Here is a 12,422-nt window from a genome sequence, read left to right on the forward strand (position 1 = left end):
AGAACTGATCTTTTCCAGTGATGCTGTAAGTCAGCTAATGTAACATCTAGATACTTGTATAGAGAAACAGGGAAGAGGAAGGCTAGAATGATACGATCTTCGTACAGGACACTGGACTACTCCTACATGACTAAATCTCTTTTTGGTGTCCACATCTAAAAAATTAATGCTAAAATATTTGACAGAGTTCAAAGAAGCAAATCAGAATGATTTGAAGCCAATATATAAAACATGCCTTGGAGTAAGACACTTAGAGGAGAATTTATCTCAACTGAAATTTCCATGGCCAAGTCTGAGCTAGTTACTTCAGTCTCCTTCTGCAGGCAGTGGAGGGAAACAAGCACCCTCTGAAGGCAATTCATAAAACCTCTTATCATCTATCTCATGTATTTTCAGGGGAGAAGAAATTCCCCCCCGTTTAAAATGAAAAATCCCAATATTATTATTTCTCAGGTTCAATGCCATGAACACTATTAACATAATATTGTGCATATGTAAAAAAGCAGGACTGAAAGCAGCCTGCAATATTAGCAAAGTATCTGTTTGCTACGCACATGCGTTTTAACTTACGTTCTGCTATTTTGTATCTGGATTTTACATATGAAGATACAACTTTTCCTTTAAGTAGAATTAAAAGTTAGGTTACTTTTATGCTTCTTTTGTGGAGGATGGGTAGCTACACATAGGTTTCCTTTGATTATTCTGGTGAAGGGATTTGCATACAATTACAGAGACAATTTCGGTTCCTAGCAGGAACAAACACAGGATGAAGTAAGTACTCACCATGTGATTAGACTAATTTATTACGTCCCACTGAGGCAAGCTATATTCCAAGAAGTAATCATAAACTCATGTTCAAAGCTCTAGTAGAATGAATATATTTAACAATTCAAATTAAATTTCAGCTGTAGGAACTGACATTTAGTGGGAAACATGGAACTGGGCACAGTATAATGAAAAGATAACAGGTGAAAGAATACAGACATTAAAAGCTGTCATTGGCCTGTCTGAAAACAGGCCGGGACAGAAAATTGTGATAAAATCCTGGCAAGTTTCTCATATTAAACACGTGTTGATCGGGACTTTGGTTAGTTTTAACTGACCTTCACATTAGTGTCTGAAAATGAACACAGTGTCCAGTCAATAACTGCTCCATAAAAGTTAAGTGTCTGTGACGTTTCATTACACAATGGCACTTGCGTCGACCATTTTGAAAGCAAATGGTCTTAAGAACTTTGTTCATTTTAGAGCTGAGTATTTTTCTTCCCCTGAACAGCTGTTTATTCACAGAAAAGTGCACTCCGGTGACATCCCTAGTCTTAATGAACATGAGTGAGTTTTTCTGCATAGGACTGGCCAGAAGGAAAAATGACAAAGGTTTCAAAAAAGTGGAAACAGCATCTAATAAAAATGGACATTTCTTAAATATTTCCATTTAGGGCATCTCCATGAATAGAAACAAAAGCATGATTTGGTATCTGCATAACTGTTACCCAGGACAGCAGTGGTAGCAAGATACCCTCTCCCCCCCTTCAGAAGGCACGGGTCTCTGCATGTGTCACTGGATGCCCCTGAGTCCACTGTGTCATGGTCATTAGGACTGAGAGTGTCCTGGGTGGCTTAGCCTTCATCTCTCCATCTGGAGCAGCTCCACAGCATAAAAGCAATGCTAAAATATTCACCAAGGCAGAGAAATACAGAGAAAATTACTTTGCGGCGTAGTACAAAGAGTATTTATCAGAGAGGTGGGAAACTTTTATTGCAATCTTTGCTTCAGTGGCTAAGTAGTTTATAAAAATATATATAGATAAAAGATAAAAAGATATAAAAAGATAAAAAGAATATCCAAAGAAGCTGCCGAAGATGTGGGAATTGACTGCAAAAACTTACGGAGGTGAAAAATAAAAACACAACAGAGGGACTTTCTGTATCTGAGAGGAATGAGAAGTGAGAACCCAGTAACTGCTCAATAGATATAAAATACTTTATAAGTCCTAGAACATACGGTTGGTATTTTAGACTGTAACTGAACTTAAAAATAAAATAGTAAATAGGGTCTGATTTCAGTTGTGCTAGTGTAAAACCAGAAAAATCCCACTTTCACCATTTTTTTGAGGTTCCACTGCTGTACTTGGAAATTAAAATCTATTTCTGCAAAAGCTATAGGAGATCATAATCCATCTAAGTATACAATATTGTTTAATTTATCTTGAATTTTGTTACAAATGGCTGCTTGGAACAACTCTCTCTATGCTTACTGCTCAAAAACTACTGTGAAAATACTGCTGCCCACTAATACTTTTTTGCATGTTTTGGCTTCTGCTTCCACTGCCCTTTTCAATGTGACTGACGAGATATTATTTCAGAACAGAGCATCTTAAACACTATAAATTACCTCAACTGCCTTTTTTCCTCGAGAGATACAATGTAGATTTGAATTTTCCAGTCTGCTTAATGCAGGGATGTCCAGCCTTTTCAGCTTGAGGGCTGAAACATTATTCCAAAAAGGTCAGTGGGCCACAGTTAACACCTGAGGGCATTTTCTCTGCAAGCTGAGTGGAAGGGAGCAGACACCACACCCAGCTCCTTTGCTGGGGATCCTTAAGCGTCTCCAGGAGACCAGGCTACAACTGTGAAATTGCACACAATTCTTTAAGCACATCGTGTTTTGCTTATGTTACTGAAGTTATGCCGACTGGCACCCTGAAGGAACGCTCACAGGGCAGCTTTGGGCTGTGACCTCAGGCTGGGATGTATGCAGTACAGTCTCCCAAGGAACGAGGGACAGGGCGACTTCATTCCTCTTCCTAAAGTTACCTGCTAAATCAGGTTCAAAATCATTGAGACAGATCTCAGGCTAATTAATTACAAATAAGCAAAGATCACCATTACAGAAACTGGACATTTGCCTATGTTTCTTATGAGATGGTTTTATGAGAGACAATTTGCACAGATATAAGCAGCAGCAGGAGTTTCCCTGCTGAGTTGTTAACACTGCAGATGATACGAGGACAACAATCTCAATATTTACACGCTGCAGGACGTTTACACCAAACAACCTTGTGAGAAGTTGTATGTAGACCTTGCTGCAGTTGGCAGGAGGGTGTGAATTTGCGAAGCGCTCGTGTGGTGTGTCACCCCACAGAGACCTCTGTCCCGGCGCCAGGCTGCCTCTGTGGGCTGGAGCGACTCTGAAGCACCATGTTCTAAGTGTCTCCAGGGGTTGTTCGTGACAGACACAAAGAAGAGATTTTTCCTTAATATAGCAAAGCAGACATAAAACATCTATTCACGGAGGAATACAAGATACCAGTTTTACTTACATTTCGCATTCTACTGATGATGACATCTCGACTTGTGTATCACTGAATGAATACTTAAAAAAACCTTCATGGCTTAATTTAGGAATGTATTTGTGCAAGAAAAAGAGTTTTAATTACTTGATAGATATTTCTTTAAGGTTTTATCTCTGTCTGAAAATGTTAATATTCACTATTTAGCTTTCATCTCCATGGTAGTTTAAATGAACAAGTTCTTTTTCAGCAAGAGTCTGGTGTTAATTCATTTTCATGATTAAAAAGGTTATTCTGATCCTGAGACGACTATCATGAAATATGAGATAGGACTGTACAATACACCCTATGATAGATAATGTGGATAAAATTTTAGGCACCCTGCTAGGAATAATTGTTTGTATTTACATAAATAATGTGCTCAAAGGCCTCATTGTCCTAGGTACTGTACAAAGTATGTATGCAGAAAAAGTCTCAAAAAAGACTTTGAAAACCAAATAGACTTGGAGGTAGGGCAAGTTGTTTATTCCTACTTTTGTTTTTAATCAGGTCAACAAGACATTGCAAAAGCATTTTTCATACCCATCAGTCTGAAAATAAACCAACTTGCTTTCACATGGATATTCAGTAATTCATTTAAAAATATCATGATCAAAAATACCCAATAGAGTACAAATTAGACATATATTTGAATATGTATATATTTTTGTAGTTTTATTTATATAAATAATTGTTTCTTTTTAAATATACTTAGGAGTAAATGATTTAGCTCATTTACTTGGCATTTTCCTTTCTGTCATTCTTTTGCAACATCACAGATGAGTCAGTACACAGTCCATATTCTAAATTCCATTTTCACAGAGTAAGAACTAGAGAAATACTATAAATACTGCTTTTTTTAGGGTTACTTATACAAGATAGGACAAATTCTATTGCATAACTCATAAAATATTTGTATTGACTTTAGTTGGAACTATTCATGGGAGAAGAAATTGGTCGAATATTTGAAATCTGATGTAATTAAAATTTGAGAGCATTTAATTCCAAAACCTGTTTAATACATTCACTGGGTTTTAAGTGTACAACAGCTAATTCTGTGCCAGGTGAAAATGTAATTGACAAAAAGAAGTTAAATCTAACAAAGAACCAGACAGGAAAATGAAACCCCAGTATGCAGGCAAAAACTTTACACCTGGAAGGCAGGCAGGCAGGGGACCCTTCTTCATAGGACCAGTACTATACACTAAAACTGCAGTCCTGTCACAAAGCATATTAAATGTTATACGTGAATTTGGGTAATAAACATCACAAATCACAGTCTGGACTGGAACTGATGTTTTGTCCTCATGTTAAATCTTGTCTTGATACACTTTTTTCCAGAAATAGATTTTTTCACTTTTTAGACTGAATGTTCATCTCTTCTGTGCATCTTTCTCTTGTCTGTCTTTCATATACGCTCAGTTTCACAACTTCAGGATGGTCATAACATGTGTGGCACAGTTTTGGCACATCAAAAATATGGTTTAAAAAGCTACTGCATATGTTTTATGATCATTTCCAAAAGATATGAAGCAACAGATTTTGATTTTTAAATGACATGCCTTATTTGCAAACTGAACACTTAAAACATGACCAAACATGTCTACCATAGATTAAGCATAGGTTTTCCTCCTTAGAATTCACGACATTTTTGACAGTTCATTGTCAGCATACCAGTATGTCAATATTAGCTATTTCCTGGCAGAGGAGAACTACGTGGGTGAAGTGTATGACATATTCAATGGACTGCAATAGCAAAAGCCCTTTTCCACCCTGGAATGATCTCAGCCACTTAATATCCAAGATAGTCAATATTTGGGTAGGAAAGAAACTTTAAAAAAACCCTACCACACTGACAAAAACTACAAAACATTTACCAGGGAGATGTTAGAATTTATTAAGGATAACTTGCAGCAAACTGACATTTCAACATTCAGTTTGAATAGCAACTTTCTTTGTTGGTACAGCAACTTGCTCCAGGCACACTCCAGGCTTGCATGTCTACTGAAACCCACAAGGAATTGAACTTGTGGTCTCATGCCACTCAAAACCGGTACCAGAAAAGGTCTTTATGCTGCAAGACAGTAATACTCAAATCTGAAAGCTACACTGTTCTTTAAATAACTCTTCATATCTTATTGCACATTCTTACCTAAAAGCCACACTTCTCCATTACACTGTGTCTTTGGCACTCCAAAGTTTTTCTGTCCTGCAGATTTATTACAACTAAAATTTTACAGAGCCAGCTACAGATATCCTGCCCTGATGCATTTTAAGATGTATAATTAAAATGTGGTAAAATACCTGACGTTCCTATGTTAAGAAGGTCTGTGCCAATGCCTGTGTCGCCCTTGGGAACTTCCATCTACATTCTGGAAAGGCTCCTGAGAATCTGCTTTTGTATGGTAACCCTAATAATAGCAGACATGTCCAAATGCTAGTTCCCCTAAATGTCACAGGCCAAATTCCACAACAATATAACATGCAGTACAAGCTACGTGTATGGGATAAACTTATAAAGTATGACTTATAAAGAATGAACTTACAAGGTACTGTCAGTCACTTGGGATACCCGAATACACTTAAAAATTAAATTTCATACTAGATTGGCACTCTGTGGGTTTGCAAAATGTCTGGATTTGCCAACAAAGTAAAAAAGAAAATTTAGTAGGAAATAAGGCATTTGAAAGAGCAGGCAATAAAGTGAGTACATCATATAAATAAGCATCATGGGATCTTCTTTTCCTGATATCACTCTTTTTCAGGATTTGCGAGCTATCTTCATGTTGGACTCTCCCTGAATACCAAATCCATGCAGCTTTAGAGTACTTCATTGTATTTACAGGGATTTATAGGCATCTCAGTGAAATTACAGGAATCCAGATCCATAGACTTATCATTACATCTGATTATCTGTTTTATGTTGCTATTTTTTTAATTTAAATGCTTCTTGTCAACAAAACCAAAGATTTAAGGCATAAATGTAATGCATCCACATCAAAAGGTAAAAATTCTGCAGAAAGTGCCCAATAAATTGGGAGATAACCTTGCTTTCTATTTCTGGATTAAAGAAAAGGGTTAAAGACACTCAAAATCACACTCAGTAATTTCTTCCTCATTTTTCAGAAAACAGAGTGCCAAGCTACTCCAAGTGTCTAGCCACTCCAGGGCTCCAAGGCTGAGATTAAGAATTAGCTATACACTGAAGTAATCATGTTCAAAGATACTGATGATAATCATATAAAAACTGCGACTGTTCCTCATTATATGGCACGAGTATATTACCTTGAGTTAAAACCTCCTCCAATTATCTAGGGAGTTATTATTGTTGTTCTTGCCCACAGTTAAATATGAATTATGAAAAGGGAATTAAACCTTTTTATGCTATTTAGTCCCACCTCATCTCTAACAATTCAATAGAGAATTTCATCTGGTGCTTTTGCGTGCAATCTGATAAACACAGAGGGCTTGTTTCTGGCATCAGTAAGCAGCTGGGCCCAATCCTGTGACTCAATCCTTCCTGGATGCCTGCTGCATCCTCTACGTAATTTCCCTGCAAGGAGGCCTTTGTACCACACTCACCGTCCCACTAGGATATGTGGATCCTGTGCACACTATGGATGAAGAAATATGAACCTAAAAGCAGATTTTTTTTTTTTGTATGCATAGTCCCAATGAAACCCAAAGTACTTACAGTAATCTACCGGGGGAATTCAGTCAATTATATGGCAATCCAGGTAAAATACACAGTCAGCAAGGTAGAAAATGCTTTTCAAAGGGGCTTTTGCCGATTAACAGTTTATTTTTTTATTCAAGAGGCTGGTGCATTTTGCTGGTCAAAACCTCAGGTTTTTTTAATCTGATGAGTAAAACATAACACCCCAGAGTAACAGCAAGAGAAGAAAAGGTCTTCCTGAAAATATTGGTTAGGTATTGGGGATGGGACGAAATCCAAAGGGAAATGAATTCGTTTCCTAAAAGCCCTGTCAAAGACTGGTATATCTAATAAAGGAGTGGAGTTACTTGATCCCAGCAGGCAGAAGAACTCCCCTCCAGACAGTGAGATATAATAAGAAACAGAGGGGCAAACTGTATGAAAGGGTCAGGCAACTCATTTTCAGAAACTTACTTTTTCTTGACAAATACATAAAATCCTGATAGTTCTTGGGTTTTATTTTCTCAGCAGCCTGATCTTTCTTTTACCTTAGTGGTCTTTCTAGAAAGACAATATTACTGACCCTCAGTTTACAAAATTAAATCCTGGATGTTCATGGAGAATTTGAACAGGATCACTTTGTATTTACCTTGGACTCTTCTTGGACTATTCAGATAATGTTGTTTTTTCCTTAATGGTATTGACATTTGCAAAAGTAAGACAATACAAAGCCTAGGACTGGGAAAAAAAAGTTTGGTAATTGTAGAACAGCAAAAGTTCCTATTTTGTACTATCAATACTATGAAGTTTATTGATTGGTTATTGATAATGGTTGATTTATACTCTATACTCTTTTCAAAGCATTCCATAGTATTTATCATTACTATAGGTTTGAAGCTAAAAAGCGGGTTTGATCCCCCCAAAATTATCATTATTAATTTACAAATTATCAAACATCTCTGTTCCCTATCTATATACTGCTGGATATGATATCTTCCCCAAAAGGGTATAAATGCCATTTTAAAAAGTTGATACAGAAACACTATACGAGGAAGCACACGGTATTAGAACAACACATTTCCTTTTTCAAACACTAAAAGTAAAATTCATTCACGGACAAAACACTTGCACAAAATCTAAGACAAATCATAAGACAAGAATCATCTATGTCCCTTTTAAAAGTACTTCACAGTGTTTTCTCCATAAAGCTCACTTGGTGGCTGTTCCACGACCTTCTTCTGCTTTTGCTTAATAATCTTCTGATTTCCAGTATAAATTCACTAACTTTTTTTGCCATTTCTATGCTTTGCGTTTGAGTCAACACTGTCCTTTATCTAAGAAGTTTCACTTCCTCCATTACTTTTACTCTCCTAATATATTTATGAAAAACTATCACTTTTCATTTACAGAAGAGCCTTTTTACTCTCCTCTCATGACACAGGCTGTGCATAGTGATGATCATCCTAGCAGATCTTCTCAGAATCCCTCTTTCTTGAAGAGAAGCCACAAGAATTGCCATGGTTAGAAGACTTGTACACCCCTATGTAGCTTTAAGTTTTTCATATAAGCCATGCTCCAAATCAAAAAAGCTTTATTTATCATAATTAGCATTATTTACATGAACACCAACAATCTTCTTTTTAAAGCACAAACTATTTATTTGTCGTAAGTTTACGAGGAAATACAAAACCATTAAAAAGTGTTAGAAAATGCATAAGCTATTTAACATAACTGAGCATGAAATCTCATGAGATAATTGTATCCTACAGCACCTTGAATCAAGAGTGGTAGCCAAGTAAATTCAGCTCTCCAGAGGTACGATTATCTCATGAGGACTACATCCCCCTGAGACTTGTCTCAGTGCTGTTTGAAAAATCTCTACTTTGTAAAAAACCCCGGATACTTAAGGAGAAGAAAGATGAAATATGGAGCTCAGAAAGCAGAACAGTAGTTTCCAATGAATCAATGAACATCATAAGCTATGCACAGTAATCTGCCACTCTTTAAAATGTTTAGTAATAATGACAAATGGATAAAAAAAAAATCCATTTAGACAGCATTTTTGGTGGGGGTAGGGAAAGGTGTGACTCATGCATGAGAAATACTTCCACGTGCCTGTCAGGTCTTCAATACTGCTTTTTAAGAAACCATTATGATACCTACTGTAAAGGTGAGGAAATCCGATTCCCCCCCCCCCTTATTAATGTATACAGACTTGAATATTTCTGCCCCTTGTCCACACCATAGAACTCCATCTTATTTAGGGACTGAAACTTTAGGGTAAGAAATTCAAGGTAAGATCTCATACAGGCTCAAAATAAACCTACTATTGTCAAATAGTTTACTCCTCCATTCATGTTTTGAGAAAAAACAACAAAAGGCATGGAAAGGAGAGTTAAATGTAAAAACAATTATTTAAAAGAGACTTTAAAAGGAAAATGTGCACATTTGTAAATTAAGAGGTTAATTAAAACACAGGAAAATATTTTAATGGGAAATATTTTAATACAAACTACTCCAGTCTTTCTTAGACAGTTCTCTGGGGAAGAAGAGGAATGAAAACAGTAATGCTTGTAATATACAATCTCATTATCAGTACTTAATGTGTCCCTTTCTCTGTCTCCCAAATTCTAAATGCTTAAAAATGTAAACATTACATGGACTTCTGTAAGGCCTCTGATACAGTCCCCCACAACACCCTTATCTCTAAACTGGATGTTATGATACCCATCTGTTAGGTGGATAAGGAATTGGCTGGATAGCTGCATCCAAAGATTTACAGTCAATAGGCCAATGCCCAAATGGAAACCAGTAATGAGTGGTGTCCCTCAAAGGTCATACTGGGATCAATGCTATTTAGTATCTTCACTGATGACATAGGCAGTGGGATCAAGTGCATCCGCAGCAAGTTTGCAGATGACACCAAGCTGAGTGGTGCAGTTGATTTGCTAGAGGGAAGGGATGCCATCCAGAAGGACCTTGACAGGCTTGAGAAGTGAGCCCATGTAAACCTCATGAAGTTCAACAAGGCCAAGTGCAAGGTCCTGCACCTGGGTCAGGGCAATCCCAGTATCAATACAGACCGGGGGATCAATGGATTGAGAGCAGCCCTGCGGAGAAGGACTTGGGGGTACTGGCAGAGGAAAAATTAGACATGAGCTGGCACTGCACATTTGCAGCCCAGAAAGCCAATCGTACCCCAGGCTGCGTAAAAAGAAGCGTGGCCAGTAGGTCAAGGGAGGTGATTCTCCCCCTCTACTCTCTGCTCTCCTGAGACCTCACCTGGAGTACTGTGTCCAGCTCTGGGGCCCCCAGTACAAGAAAGACACGGACCTGTTAGAGTGGGTCCAGAGGAGGGCCACGAAAATGGTCAGAGGGCTGGAACAGAGTCAGAGGCTGAGGGAGTGGGGGTTGTTAAGCCTGGACAAGAGAAGACTCCGGGGAGACCTCATTGCAGCCTTTCAATATATAAAGGGGATTTATTAGAAAGATAGAGAAAGACTTTTTACCAGGGCCTGTAGTGGCAGGACAAAGGGCAATGGTTTTAAACTGAAAGAAGCTAGATTTAGATTGGATACAAGGAAGAAATTCTTTACGATGAGGGTGATGAGACACTGGAACAGGTTGCCTAAGACAAGTTGTGGATGCCCCATCATTGGAAGTGTTCAAGGCCAGGTTGCATGGGGCTTTGAGCAACCTGATCTAGTGAAAGATGTCCCTGCCTATGGCAGGGGACTGGGTGATCTTTAAAGGTCCTTTCCAACCCAAACCATTCTATGACTCTACGATTCTATGAAAATATAAATGTTTAAATTATAGGCAACAAGACCTATAAGAAAAATGATGGGAATTATGTGTTTAAGTGCTTTTGCAGACCTGGTCTTTCATGCTGACTGAAATCAGCCATACGTTTTTCCTAGTAGCCATACATTTTTCCCAGCTGTTTTTGTGGAAAGACCCACTGAGGGAATTACGTTAAAAAATGTCTTCAACCTCCATCTCCTAGGGCATCTCAGACTCCATTCATCAACATTCAGAAATACTGATGAAGTTAAAGCTAGGTATTTGCTTATGAATAGAGTGCACATGGGACCTTGGCCTTTAGCTCATCTCTGGTGCTGTTATGAAGAATTTTGTGCGTACTTGTTACAGTCACAGAATCATAGAATAATTTTCACTGGAAGGGACCTCTGGAGGCTATCTGATTTCATTTCCTGCTCAAAGCCAACTGGCATTACAGCATGTTGCTCAAGTCATGTCCATTTGAACATCTGAATTTTGATGGAGATTCTAGAAATTCTCTAGGCAACCAATTTTAGTGCTTCATCACTTTCACTGTGAAGAATTTTTCCTAATATTGAACCATAAACTCCATTGCTACAACTTCTGAACACTGCCTCCTCTCCTTTTGCTGAGCACTATGAGGAGTCTGGCTCCTTCTACACCTTCCCATCAGGCAGTTGAAGACTGCAATAATCCAGATCCAGATCCCCCTGGAGCCTTCTCTTCTTAAGGCTGAACAAACTCAGTGCATTGCTGACTCATGTTCAACTCATCAGGACCTCAGGTCCTTTTCTGCAAAGCTGCTTTCTATCTGTGCTGGTTTTGGCTGGGATAGAGTTAATTTTCTTCATAGAAGCTTGTATAAGGCTATGTTTTGGATTTGTGATGAAAACAGTGTTGATAACACAGGGATGTTTTAGCTACTGCTGAGCAGTGCCTACACAGAGTCAAGGCCTTTTCTGCTTCTCAGCCCACCCCACCAGCGAGTAGGCTGGGGGTGCACAAGAAGTTGGGAGGGGACACAGCTGGGACAGCTGACCCCAACTGACCAAAGGGATATCCCATACCATATGATGTCATGCTCAGTATATAAAGCTGGGCGAAGAAGGAAGAAGGGGGGGACAGTCAGAGTGATGGCGTTTGTCTTCCCAAGTCACCGTTACGCATGATGGAGCCCTGCTTTCCTGGAGATGGGCTGAACATCTGCTTGCCCATGGGAAGGAGTGAATGAATTCCTTATTTTGCTTTGCTTGCATGCGTGACTTTTGCTTTACCTGTTAAACTGTCTTTATCTCAACCCGTGAGTTTTCTCACTTTTACTCTTCCGATTCTCTTCCCCACCCCACCAGGGGCGAGTGAATGAGCAGCTGCGTGGTGCTTTGTTGCCGGCTGAGGTTAAACCATGACAGTATCCCATCAGCCTCCAGGGCTTACTGTTGAGGTTATTCTGTCCCAGGTGCTATGCCTGCGTTTGTGTTTGCTGAACTATATTTCTGTCCAGCATATCAGTCATTTCCCCCAATTTGGTATCATCTGCAAACCTGCCGGGGCATGCACTTTGTCACAGTGTTCAAGTCATTAATAGAGTTGATAGAGATTATTAATTCCCTTATTGACCCCTGAGGCACACTACCAATACTTGGCTCCAAACT

At 38.6% G+C, this 12,422-nt stretch overlaps 1 protein-coding gene across 4 annotated transcripts in view; it reads right to left on the reverse strand.

Moving 5' to 3' along the window:
* The window catches only part of GRIA4 (glutamate ionotropic receptor AMPA type subunit 4), a 238,433-nt gene that overhangs the window by 111,551 nt on the left and 114,460 nt on the right, over window positions 1-12,422 (reverse strand). The window lies entirely within an intron of this gene.

This window comes from Mycteria americana, chromosome 1 (assembly GCF_035582795.1).
Source record: "Mycteria americana isolate JAX WOST 10 ecotype Jacksonville Zoo and Gardens chromosome 1, USCA_MyAme_1.0, whole genome shotgun sequence".
Classification (NCBI taxonomy): Eukaryota; Metazoa; Chordata; class Aves; order Ciconiiformes; family Ciconiidae; genus Mycteria; species Mycteria americana.